This window comes from Stegodyphus dumicola, chromosome 7, assembly GCF_044657685.1.
Source record: "Stegodyphus dumicola isolate Sdum_Otavi_A_Nest chromosome 7, ASM4465768v1".
Taxonomy (NCBI): domain Eukaryota; kingdom Metazoa; phylum Arthropoda; class Arachnida; order Araneae; family Eresidae; genus Stegodyphus; species Stegodyphus dumicola.
Window position 1 is genome coordinate 132,702,648 of NC_140774.1, and position 12,913 is coordinate 132,715,560.

Genomic DNA, 12,913 nt, shown 5'->3' on the forward strand with positions numbered 1-12,913 from the left:
TAAATTTGTATTAAATTCAAGTTAGCACAGAAAACAATGTATTAAGCATAACGGGAAGTAGAAATTCATTTAAAAAATAAAAATTAGTATTGTTATACTTACGTTTACATTATACTTCTATGTATTTTCTCTAATTAATATAGAATACTAATATTTCTATTACAAGTGTCATCAAGTGTCATTTTTTATTATTAAGTACTTGGCCTGTTGATTGATGTATTTCGGTAAGAGCCATGCCCATGTAATAAATTAATGAATGCATGACCTTTAATACATCCATTTTACATAGTTTTCAGTATTTTTTTTTTCAAGTTACTTGCATACAGCTTAAAGCATTTTACGTTGCAACAAATACCTGTCCTTTTTCATAATATATTTCACAATACAAATAACCTTCAACAGTAATGAAATTTTCTTCAGTAGCATTGTTAAGTTAATAAAACTAGAACTTTATACATTTAAAACTTATTTTAGGATTTGGAAACCTCATGGTTCTGCGTGCTTACAGCTGTTAATAATTAAGAACATAACGTGAACAGCATGTTACAAATTAGCTTTCACCCCTCCCGCCTTTTCTTCCTTTGATCCCGAAACTTCTTTAATTATGCGAAAATATTTCTATCTATTCGTTGTTAAAAAATTCAGAAAAAATAACAATAAATAAGAGAAGAATAATATAAATCTCCAAATGCGAACAACGACAACCTTCGCACAAGCGAATAGGATGAATTAGCTAGGTTACCATGTTTGAACTATTATCGCCAAAGTTGGCGATGTTTACATTTACCGGGTTCTCTGCGGAAGTGCTTCCAAATGTTAATGATTTAGAAGACTATTTTAATTTTAACATGCTTAAATTAAGTATGGAATAAAAATAGACTTCTTTTAATAATGCTGTTAGCGTTGATGTTTACCCAAATAATGTGTTATTTTTTAGCCAACATAATCAACAGATGGCGCCACATATCACGCTAAATGTAAGCATTTTTGAACATGTTATTTTTTTTGCATGTTACTCTTTTGCATGTCGTTACACATATATTTGTAATTTCAATCGATAATATGCACACTTGATAAAAATTTGTGGAAAAATTTCTATTAATGCAACAAAATTTTGCCCTCTATCCATTGAATTGTAGCAGCATCTTTTCGTATTACATTTTATATTACATATTAGTTAAAAGATGTCGCCACTATACTATTAGAAAGTTCTATTTCTTCAACAGGAAAGAAATGCAATAATTCAAGACTTTCGTTCTTGACCTCAAGTGATGAGTGGATAATTTCTTCCACGGGTGTAGAGGTCAAACAACCGACGAAAATTAAATCGTGACTAGGTTATACATTTGAGCACGTTCGTTCGAATTTCTCCCTTCGTGGGTGGTCTGCTATTTCGATCGTTTACAAATTCTCGGGAAGCTTTCAATGAACATAATATTGATAAAGTAATGCATTTTGACTGACATTAAGTACAGTAAGTTAAATTTTTCAAATTTGTATGTACATGGACTTTTAGTCTTATGAATTACTTCAATTAACTAAGACTTCAACAGATGAGAAATTTATCAAGTTTTCCTTCTGTATGAACACTTTTGAAAATAATGACTAAATAAACAAATAAATAAAAGTTTACTTACAAAGACCTTTCAAAGTTGAGTCTTCAGTGTTTCTAGAAAAGGAACAATTTACTTATTTTTGCAGTTGATTATCGACAAATAAGCACCTTGAAAAAATATTCAAAAATGAAGCGTGGTGATGCACCACGATTTTGCAGCTTACCATGATTTCAAAATTGTAATTGTCTCACATATATCTAAATAATCGTTTCTTAATACAAATGGAACTTCAGTTAGCTGTTCATGAGTTATATTCATTATACTTATTATTTTTAGATATGTGTAGGTACCAGCATTTTTTCGCCTCTCCCAAGCAGTGTTAACTCAAACTTTCAACTTTATACAAAAGATGCATTACAACACACTCTGGATAAGAGAGTGTGAGAAACATTTCATATCCAGTTCCATATCAAATAATAATAAGGACCACGAAAAGGAGTCCAAGTCCAATTCATCTGAAAAAAAAAATTGGATATGAACACTAGATAAGAGACGTATATTTCAGGCACTAAGACATACCTATGTTTCCCCCTATTTCAAGGCTACGCTGTTACATGGAAAAGAATTCATACCCAGTTCTTATAAAAAAAAAAAGAAGAGTTGGGATAAAATATACTGGAATAAAACATGAATATATATATATATATCTTTTTGTATGAACTTTTTTTTTTTTTTTTTTTCTTTTAAGATAAACTGGATACGAGCTCTTTTCCGTGTTCTGTTATACAGAATATCTAAAAACATTGGATATAAACTCTTTTTTTTTTTTTTTTTTTTTTTTTTTTTTTTTTTAACTCTGAATCGTCGTTGTGACTAATGAATATGTGAATAATAGAAACTTTTATCATCACCACCAGATAAAGACAGCTGAAAACGAAGTTCCATTTTTAGTAAAATGAATTTTATGTTAAGGATCAAAATAGAATATTGGTCTCATTATGAGAACGTATTTATACACTTACTTAGTATGTATAATATTGTTACGAAATCTCCAGGCGCGGTGGGATAGCTTTCGCGCAAAGCAGGTTTAGGGTTGCCATAAAATGACAAAGGAAGGCAGAGTTGTCACATTTGGCGATATTATCGACAATCGATCGATATCGAGATTATCACATATGGCGAGACTTCTGAAATGAATTCAAACTGGTTTAGCCCAGAATGTTCTCGAACACAAGCCAAAAGCTATATAAACCCTGCTGGTAGACGGAGAGTCAGTTAGTCCTTGCGGAGTTTAGAGAGTTGATAATCAGTCATTGAGCGAGTATCTCGAAGTCTGGCGCAGAGTTGGTCGTCGAGTGCATCGAGAGAGTCTTTTAATGTATCGCGAGTTAGTGCATCGTCGAGTTTTGTCTTAGAGTGTGCTTAGCTGTACTCTCGTGTATCGTCGAGAGCATCGCGAGTTGTAGCGTGGAGAGTTTCGAGAGTACGTAGAGTTCCGAGAACGACCGAGCAGAGTCGGGAGCTGTACCCTGGTGCTTTGCTGTGAAACTGTCTTCACCGTTATAGCCTGATTGCCTGAGGGCTGTGCCCCTGATTGTTACAGCGTGTTTATAGTAGTTCTTCGACAAATGTAAAAACGTGAATTTGGAGCTGTCCTGAGAATAATTGCCAATAAAGTTTGTCTCGATACTTCATGAAGTGCTATTGTCATTATTCACTTCAAATCCACGAAAGCGAAGAAGAAGAACGTACGTGAAGAAGAAGAAAAGGAAAAAAAAGTAACAATATAAATATACAGTGAGCCCTCTTAAAGACGAACATCCATGACCGCAGACGGTTTTGATCTTCTACGAAAATGGTTCCTGGAAAAAGTTGATGCTCACTGAGGATGTTTACTAATAGTCTCATAAATACTGGTCACTTTTAGAGGTGGTCTCGTTAGGGAGATGCTTGCCGCGGAAAGGTTTACTTTATTTAACCGAAATTGAAAAATATTAAATATCTTTTTTCGCATGACTCATTCGCACAGCTTTTTTTCAGTTTTATTTCTTACTATCTTACATGAAGAAAACTTTCTGTTGACGTTTCATGTAATTGACGATAAATTTTTACAAGCTAACCTGTAAATTATTCATAAACTTTCATAAACAAAACATATCACAATTAATTTGCATACCAATGAAACAAATCCTTTATATTATGCTTGCTTCATTCCTGTTTAGATTGTTATATTACTTATTTAGTGAGTATGCACTTCTAAAAGAATATTCTCTTGTATGAACTTCCAACAAATCCTGGAAAATGGCAATTATCTAAATTCATTGAGACTAGTTTTGATAGTTCGAAGTTTGGATAATTTTCTTTCCTCTGCATAACTGATTTACTCGAAGAGTCGATTTTTGTATTTAAAAATTCGATATTTTAAGCAAATCATTTCAGTCATGAATATAATATTATTTTAACAAAACGGAAACTTAATTTCAAGGGTCAGTTATTTTATTTCAATAGTATATTAATATATCTACTTTTCAGAAATGGTGCAAATATTTTAAACTTTTTAATAGCAAATAACTGTCAATGGTTTCCGTTTCGCTGAAGAAAATCTTTTCTTTTCAGCAATTCTCCAAAGTTATTTTGAGCCACATTCGGTGATTCCCAAGTCTTGCAGTCTCGAAACTGTTATGCGTATAGTTGCTCTGGGGAAGAGGGTGGAGAGGGTGTAGGAAAAGAAGGTTCCTGAAAGAAAAAGATGTAATAATGAAGTAATGGTCACAATGAATGAACAACCATGAATTAATGGCAATAAATAAAAAAGTACTTTAAAACTCATCGCCATCCACCAAAACTTGTCACTCTACCCATACTTTTGTAATCACTTTGCTATTCCGTTTGTGCAAAACTTCTTATGTTTTCCAACAAAAGACTTCCATTTCATTGTATCAGAACATATTAATTGGCTATCATCTATATTACATTCGTTTCTGTTGTCTATAATCTACTGCTATATTATCGAGAAAATTTTAGATTTACCTCTTGTAGAATTTCTCTTTTTTGTCACAGAAAATGTTTCGCGATCCATTACGAAGATTCTCTACATAGTTAGGTTCTGTCTCTGAAAAACGCAAAACGTCATCGAAAAGGTGATATTTTGCTGGAATTATATCATTCTACGAACTGTATTCTCGATAAGACTCAGATAAAAGATAACGGAGGATGTACTTCTTTTAATTTTTCATTTTCTTCCCTCTCGTTAATCATATAAAAGTAATGCTTGTGTCAGTGCCTTTTACCACATGAAACACTGGACATTCATTCCCATATTGCCGTGCCACTGACAATTAAGCGCAAGCAAAAATTTCCAACGCCAAAAAGTGTTACTGCAATAAAAACACAAAAACTTTTGCACGTACCTAGTTACACACTTCTGCCCTCTTAAGCTTTGTGAAGTAATGATAGGAATTAAAAGTCTGCATTGATACAGCTTTCCTCGCTTAACCATTTAATCAGTGACATTGTTCTTGGCTTTACTGTTCTTTGCATTTTAAATGTTTATGAATACTAAATGTTCCGTCTGAAATCCAAGGTCAGGTTTCTCAGCTAATTGAAAATATCCAGGCAGGCAGCTTTTGCATTCTGCTTTTTCCTCGTGATAAAGAGTTACGGAAAGGACAGTTAATGAGCTACAAAAACTAAGATGGATCAATATGTTAAGAGAGACTGGCATAAATGCATGATTAATATAATTCTGCTCTGACAAAACTGACTTTGTGGCGGATTTAAAGGAAACTGGTTCACATTCATGGCAAAGTGAAAATGATAAATATTTTGGTTTAAAAGCCTTGAACTGCTTTCGTTTTATAACAAACTCAACGTAACTCAAAAGAAAAAATATATTGGATGTTAAACAAATAAGGTCTTAATTCTGAGTAAAAAAAAAGTTGTATAATAATAAAGATTTTACTTCAGTATTTTTCTAGAACCATGACTAATATATAAAAGTCTTTAAATACCCTCTGCTTCTCTTTCTTTCATGTATGAACAGTGTTGCTTGTACAGAACAGAAGAGACCACATAACGTCTACAGAATTACTGACCTTAGATGTTTAAGAAAATAAATATACCCTTCTTTTATTAATTTTAAATATTTTTCATTATTATATTTGTTATTTATTATTATTTTTAAAATTTATTTTGTGATTTATTAATTTTTATTACAAATATTGAATTAATTATTTAATTTTAAAATTAATAAACTGCTTTGTCTGCTTTTGTTTTATGAAGAAATTCAGAAGTAAAAATTTATACTTATCTCAGTTAAACAAAAGCTTTACACAGCAGCAACACAAAAATTGTGAAATTTACTTAATTTATACATTTATTAAACATAAAGTAATTTGTACACGCATTCAGAACTTTTTGATTTACCATTAATTACTAAAATAGAAATTAAACTGAAGTTGTCATATTCGCTTTATAGCATTTGCAGGTTCGAATTCCAGAATTACATTTTCTGTTATTTCTAACTTGGGATAAGTATGGATGGGGATTATATTTACTATTCGTTAAAAAAGCATACTTGCAAAGATTTATTTTATTTCATCATAATTTCACAGATTCAAATCAGACAAATTAATAGTTAATCCGAATCATGAGTCTATAAACCGACTTGTCCGGGTAAAACCGGCATGATGACAACAATGTTCGTGAAAAATAAGTAATAAATTCTTCCCGTTTGTCAACATGAAGTGGTGCCATCTGTTATTGACTACAGATACTATCCTAAAAAACTGCTTTTCCTTACAGGCCAGTGTAATGACCTCTTTCAGTTTTACTGTCCGCATGACATCAAAGACGACCGCCTAAGTGCGGGAACATAAAAAAGCGTCATCTTACGGCCCTCCCGGAGATCCAGAAAAGCTCGTAAAACCGTGAGGGGTGGACAGCGGGCAGTCCGTTCGAAGGACGCAGGGGTGCGTGAAATTAACGACTGTCTTAACTTTTTTTCATTCCATCTTTCTTCCTATTCTGACCTTACGTACGAATTCCGTGGTTATAAGGCGTCGCACGCGGCAGTCATTGGTAAAGTGGGATATTAATAAGTAAAGAATCACGAAAAAGTATTGGCTATGTAGCGTTCTTTTCAACCCCTCGTTCCCTATTTTTTCGTTTTGCTTGTTGTTTCCATCCGCAAACCCCTTTCCTGTAAAATAAGAAATGTTTTAAAAATAAATGAGTTAAAAGAAAATTTCAATTCTCGGAAAGGTGTTATTCAAATTATTTTTTAAAAAAAACTTTGACAGAGCGATTGTAACATAAGATATTGGATTATTTTCATTCCAGTGAATCTGCAACGCAGTAAAAATTGCAACTGAAAAAAATTATACGCGTGTATGTGAATAAATCTGTATTCTGCAGTAGACCGCCACTTACTGCGACCGCGATTAAAGGTTATCATTTGGCTTTGCTATTAAATTACCTAAGTTCCGCCCCTTTGTATACAAAAGCATGGAAAATACTTCACTTACGTGATTAACCATTCCGTAAATATGATCAAAATATTATAGAATAATTTTTTTAACTAAAGTAAAGTCGCCAAATAAGGGGAAAACAGATTATAAAAACTAACAAGTGACAGATAATAGAAAGGGTTACGTTTTAGCCAAGTTTCGACTTTAATCATTCAATAGCCAGATTTCGACAGGTTACGACTGTCACAACCAAACAGCCAGACTTCGACATTAATCATTTAAAATTAAGCAAAAAATATAAATGTACGTTCAGTCTAGCATAGGTATTGAATAAGGTTGGTAATTTTGAGAGTGGTTAGATACAGATCCCTCTTCTTCAGGAGCAAAAAAAATTTCCCACCTTTTCGTTACTCCTAGTAAAAAAAAAAAAAAAAAAAAAAAAAAAAAAAAAACCTAAATTTGCTTTCTTCCCCTAATTTTCAATTTCATATTGGCATGTTTTCTTTCAACGAGAAATACCATCTAAATATTAAGATTAGAACTTCAGTATAACTAATTCAGAAGTCAAACAACAAAAATCACTATTTTCAAATTTGAAAATATAACGCTGATTTTTGTTGTTTGACCTCTGAATTAGTATTTGTTCGGCGTGTTAGTGTCTTAATTCAGCATAACTATCAAATAATTTCCAAAAACGTTATGATCCGTTCAGAAATGAACTTTTGCATTAAAGGCACTGTTAATACCGTTCTTAAACAATTTTTACCTTTTCCTATTTAAAATGCTATGAAAGTACCTATTTATATGCTTCTCTTATATTTATTTTAAATGAGTTAAATTTCTTTGTTAGCTAAAGACATTTCGTTTCCTCATCGTTTAATTTTATCATTCGGTTAATATGAAAATAATTGTGGACACACGTGATCACATTAAGCGACGCCTAAACAATCCTCTAAAAAACGGGGGGAAGTAATATTTGGAGCACCGTCGAATTATAAATTTGATATTTGCATTTTAAAATTTTGCTGTTAAATTCTAGGATATCGAGTAATTTCGCAGTTATCCTGTTTCTTCGAATAATACGCAAATATTTCGGTATATCGTTTTTTTTTGTTAGTAGTTAATGAAGAATAATATCGCCCTTCCTTTCTTTTCTTTATGAGATAAGTACCCTATTCTTTTCTCTCTTAGATAAGTACCTTATTCGGCTCCGGCTAGACTGTAAATATATAAAATATCTCTAATACAAATGAATATGAAAAAAATTATATATAACCATTAACATTTATGGAAAAAGCCATTAACATTTATGGAAAGATAGATAAAGGCTGCATCTACTCTTAAGAAAAGCTTTGGGGTAAAATTATTGTAGGCTATAAGATGTACGGAGAACTCCTAAATCTATTAAACTATTATGCGAATACAGAATCATTCAATTTTTTTTTTTAAAAAAGTCTTTTTGTATCGTTACATGTTTTCGAGAAAATATGCATTGTTATATAAAACAGTTCACTGCTGCTTTTGGCTTTTAATTTTCTCTGAAATGGAAGGTAAATATTTATGTATCTCAGTTGTATGACAAACATGTTGGAAATCTTCGTACATTCAACGCTTGTTATAATGGTCATTCGTTATAAGAGTTGCTTCTTACAACAACTGGATTGATGAGGGGATATTAAAATAATTTTCCGCTATAGTGAATATTCGTTATAATATCGCCATTTTCTGTGAGATGCAAGAGGTTAAAAATGAGTTTATGTTACCTGTTAAATATCTTATTTAATGCCTGTTAAATATCTTATCGAGTGAAATTTCATTATCAGTTTAGGAATTTAAAATGCAAAAGAGAAAAAAAGTGATTTAAAATCTTTGAAATTGCATTCCAGATTAAGCCATTATCAAGAGGTATGTAAATAAGCAGCTAACTATCTAACCGAGATAATTTTCGATATACTGTCTCGCGCGCCGGAGATAAAAATATTAACCCCCCTCCTTAAATAGGTTTTATCATTGCTCTCTTTGAAATCGTTGAGTTTGCTTATCAAAAATTCGTTGAAGTTTTAGAAAATATGAAAGTTCTAAATTCGGGCTTTTAGGTGCTCATATTCGGGAGGAAGACTGCGGTATCCAACCCTGTTAGTCTCGAAATGCAATTTCGTGACTAAGAGACCTTCTGGGCTTTAAAAAAAAAAATGCAAATAATACGAAATTACTTCCTAGAAGAGGGAGTTCTGAAAGTCCTATTGAACGATGTGGGGGCTCCTGGCCGCCCGTACATTAATTTTTCTTCCGCATTTTTACATGCTTGTCTAAAGAAATTAAAAACTTATTCTCACAATGATCCTGAGTTATAATTTGTCACAATTTATTACTGATGATCCTTACCACCCAACCAGGAACTGAGAACAGCCAAGTTCTCATGACCCTGGTGATTGAAAGTTTTGATTTTGAGAATTTAAAGTACAGAAGTACTGTTTCAATAAGAAATTATACTTATTACTTCCTTGTGCGAAATAAAGGACTGGATTTAAAACGGATTCAGATGAGATTTCTTTCTTGACGTCTGCACGTACGTACGTAGGTAGGCATCTCGCATAACTCAAGAATGAGTAGTTGTAGAACATTAAAATTTTGTATATGGGTCTGCGTGTTACAACTGCTGTAACACGCAGTTATGCACTTCCCTTTTTCGGCTGCACCAATCGTATATAAATATATACATTCCCACTCTGTTACCTGGCTAAGCTTAGTTTTTTATTCTTATATATTGGTAAATTGAACATTTTTGACTTAAAATTATGCGGTTTTTATGCTCCCGTTAAGATATTTATGTCTTTAGTTAATCTGCATGCAATAGCTGTAGAATTAGGAACAATTTAAAAGTTTAAATGGCGAATTAAACTTGACGAAACGCCATTTGCTTACATTTGAAACTCAATAGATAAGTGAATTAAGTCAGTTTCTACACCTTCAATGTATTTTTGCCGAGTGGGATCAAAAGTAAACTTTCTGTTTTGTGCATCGAAAAATCTGCCTTCTTTGCCCTCTAGCCGAATTGCTTCTCTTTGAGTAGAAACACTAATTTTAATTGTAAAAATTGTTTTTTAAACTGCTTTTACTGTATTTGCTGTTATGTGTTTTTCTGTATTGTACAATTTTTAATGAAGATGTTTTGAGTTTTTATACATTTTTGCTTTGTCGCGAAGTGAGAACTGAATTAATTGAATGAGAAATATACACTACTGCTGGCCATCAAAATTGCAGCACCATGAAGGAAAGCAAATACAAAATAAGATATCTATAACAGGGGGGGCTAAATAGTAGAAGCAGCGGTCACCCCTGGCAGCTAAAACGACTCTTACCCGGTTAGGCATGGAGTCGAATTGGGCTTGGATGACAGAAACGGGCAACTCATTCCATGCTGCTTCAAGTCTGTGTCACACTTATCAATCTTATTAGCCGGAGTGGGGTGGCGAGCCAGCCTCTCAGCAACCCATGACCAGATATGTTAGATATTTTCATTGGGTGACAGATCTGGAGACCATGCAGGCCAGGACAGCAAGCGAATGCTCTGTCTAGCGAGGAAGGTCAGAATACGACGTGCAACATGTGATCTTGCATTATCTTGATGGAAGATGGCGTTTGGCGGGGCTCGAAGATAGGACACAAGCACTGGACGTAAGATGTCAGAAATGTACCGATCTGCATTCAAATTACCGGCTATCCAACTAGAGATGTGCGTGTCGTGTACCCATTGGCTGCCCAAACCATCACACCAGGTGCAGGGTCCTTATGCCGATATCCAATACTAGAAGGCGATGTGCGAATTGCAGAAATTCCTCCTCCGGCCTCCAGATACGTATACGGCCATCAGAATAGTGCACGCGGAACCGGGACTCATCTAAAAAGACGAAATTATGCCACTCCTGTATCCAGCTTTGTCGTTTGGCATATCAGAGTCGCCGTCTCTCTCTCTCTATGTTGCATTGTGAAGGAAAGCCGAAGTAATGGCCGCCGTGCTGATAGTCCACGCTGCTGCAAACGTCGACGCACCGTAAGAGCGGATACTGGGCGTGCTACAAACAAACCCATGTCCTGACTAATGGCCCGTGATGTGGTTGTAGGGTTTTGTAGGGCTGACTTTACAATATGTCTGTCCTCTCGGACGTTATTCATGGGAGAACGCTGAGATTCTATAAATTAAATTATTTGCACATTTACTCCAAAAAAAAAAAAAAAAAAAAAAGAGAGGCTCGTTCTAATTAACTCAGCAATGGGTATCGGAACGCTAGCAGTTTGTTTCGTTACAGAATATGAGTCAATCAGCAACATAATTTTGCTTTCTTAAAATCGAAACTATTATAATAATTTTAATCGCAGCTTAATATATTCACGAAGAAGATTTATAGTTTTTAAAATAAACTACATTAAAAAATACTTCATTGATAAACAGTACAATGGTAAAAATACTAGTACAATAATATAAAATATTGCACTACACTTTTCAAGTGTATTTTTTAAAGATACAAAATCAACACTTTTTTCAAAATCTACTTTTATTACTTGATTCATGTCTTGTTGAGATAATAACCATGTTAAATTTTTCTTGGGGCCACAACGTTCATAATTTTTTATTGTCATTAGTTTGTTGCAGCTTCTTTCTTTGCTAACAACAGTTACTGAAAGCACTGCAGCTCCTGTAATTGCATACGGTTGAAGAAACTTATATCTGCGAATTTTCTTTGAAAAGAGCCAATCATGTCTTTGTTTTGGTGTCCAGAATTAGGGTCGGTTTTTAAATTAAATATTTCTGAAGAAATTTCTGCAGTATTTGTATCATTTGGATATTTAAATACTATGTTACAAGCTGCTTTTTTTAAGATCGGAAATATCTCATTTATTTTTCAGATCTCCATTTCATCTGTGAAATAAAAATACCTATCAGCTCTCTCACTTCTATTATAAGAAACATTTTTTGGAAAAATTATTTCTTTTATCTATTGATTCTTAACAATTTAATGTATTAACCTCTTCATTTCTGTCCCAGTTGTATTGATATATTCATTAAAGCTAAATTTTCCCAACTCTGAAGAGTATTTTCTCTCATTTGTGAAGAAGGAAACAGATAATTCTATTTTTATTCGTTGTCTGGCAAAGAAAATGCAGTATTATGAAGGAATAAGTGACGAAAGTACATGATAAGTGTATTATGAAAATTCGCCTACAGACAGAAATGCGTATATAAGTAAATGCTATTTAATTAAAAAAAAGATAATATAATACGATTCAGGGTGATCAGCAGAAAGTAAGATCACCTCTTGCGGCGAGACAAGAGGCAACTCTTCGAGGTACAGATGAAATCAGGGGACGGAAAATGCCCTGACGGAGGAATGATCACATGCTTTCAATTATCCTCCTCAGTTCGACCTCCAAATGAGGTTATGCCAGCTTATGACTCCCCATGGGCTGGGTCATACCAGACCCACGTAATCGGCGTCAGATCTGGAGACCTCTGTGGCCAAGAAAACATGTGCGTACGCAGCAGGGCTTGTCTGTTGTTGATTGCGGTGGGGCATTCGCTTGCAAAAAAGCAGCATTTTGCAACCGCTGAGGGAACTGTTTTAATCAAGGATGAAAAATGCGCATTCTTGGAGGTACTTTTGATATTGCATGGCCTTGCTAACTATTAAGCTCTACTCCAATTTTGATAGAGAACTCTCCGGGGAGAAACACGGGGGATGAGGGCTGAGTTGCTGAGTTTTCCACTCTTCTCCTATCATAAACCAGTCGAGAAGACTTACAAACATCCATGCCTTCTCTCAGATTAGAGGCCCATCGGTACGGCAGTCAGTGTCACAAATTATTATACCTTGGGCGGCAGACACTGAA

The 12,913-nt window shown here is 33.8% G+C and overlaps 1 long non-coding RNA gene across 2 annotated transcripts in view; it reads right to left on the reverse strand.

Moving 5' to 3' along the window:
• Positions 1-2,496: 2,496 nt before the first annotated feature.
• Positions 2,497-12,913, reverse strand: part of LOC146996351 (uncharacterized) — a 65,322-nt gene continuing 54,905 nt past the window's right edge. For both annotated transcript variants that reach the window (XR_015042194.1, XR_015042193.1), the window contains exon 4: positions 2,497-4,292. This is a non-coding gene — a long non-coding RNA (uncharacterized LOC146996351). The remainder of the gene's footprint in view (positions 4,293-12,913) is intronic.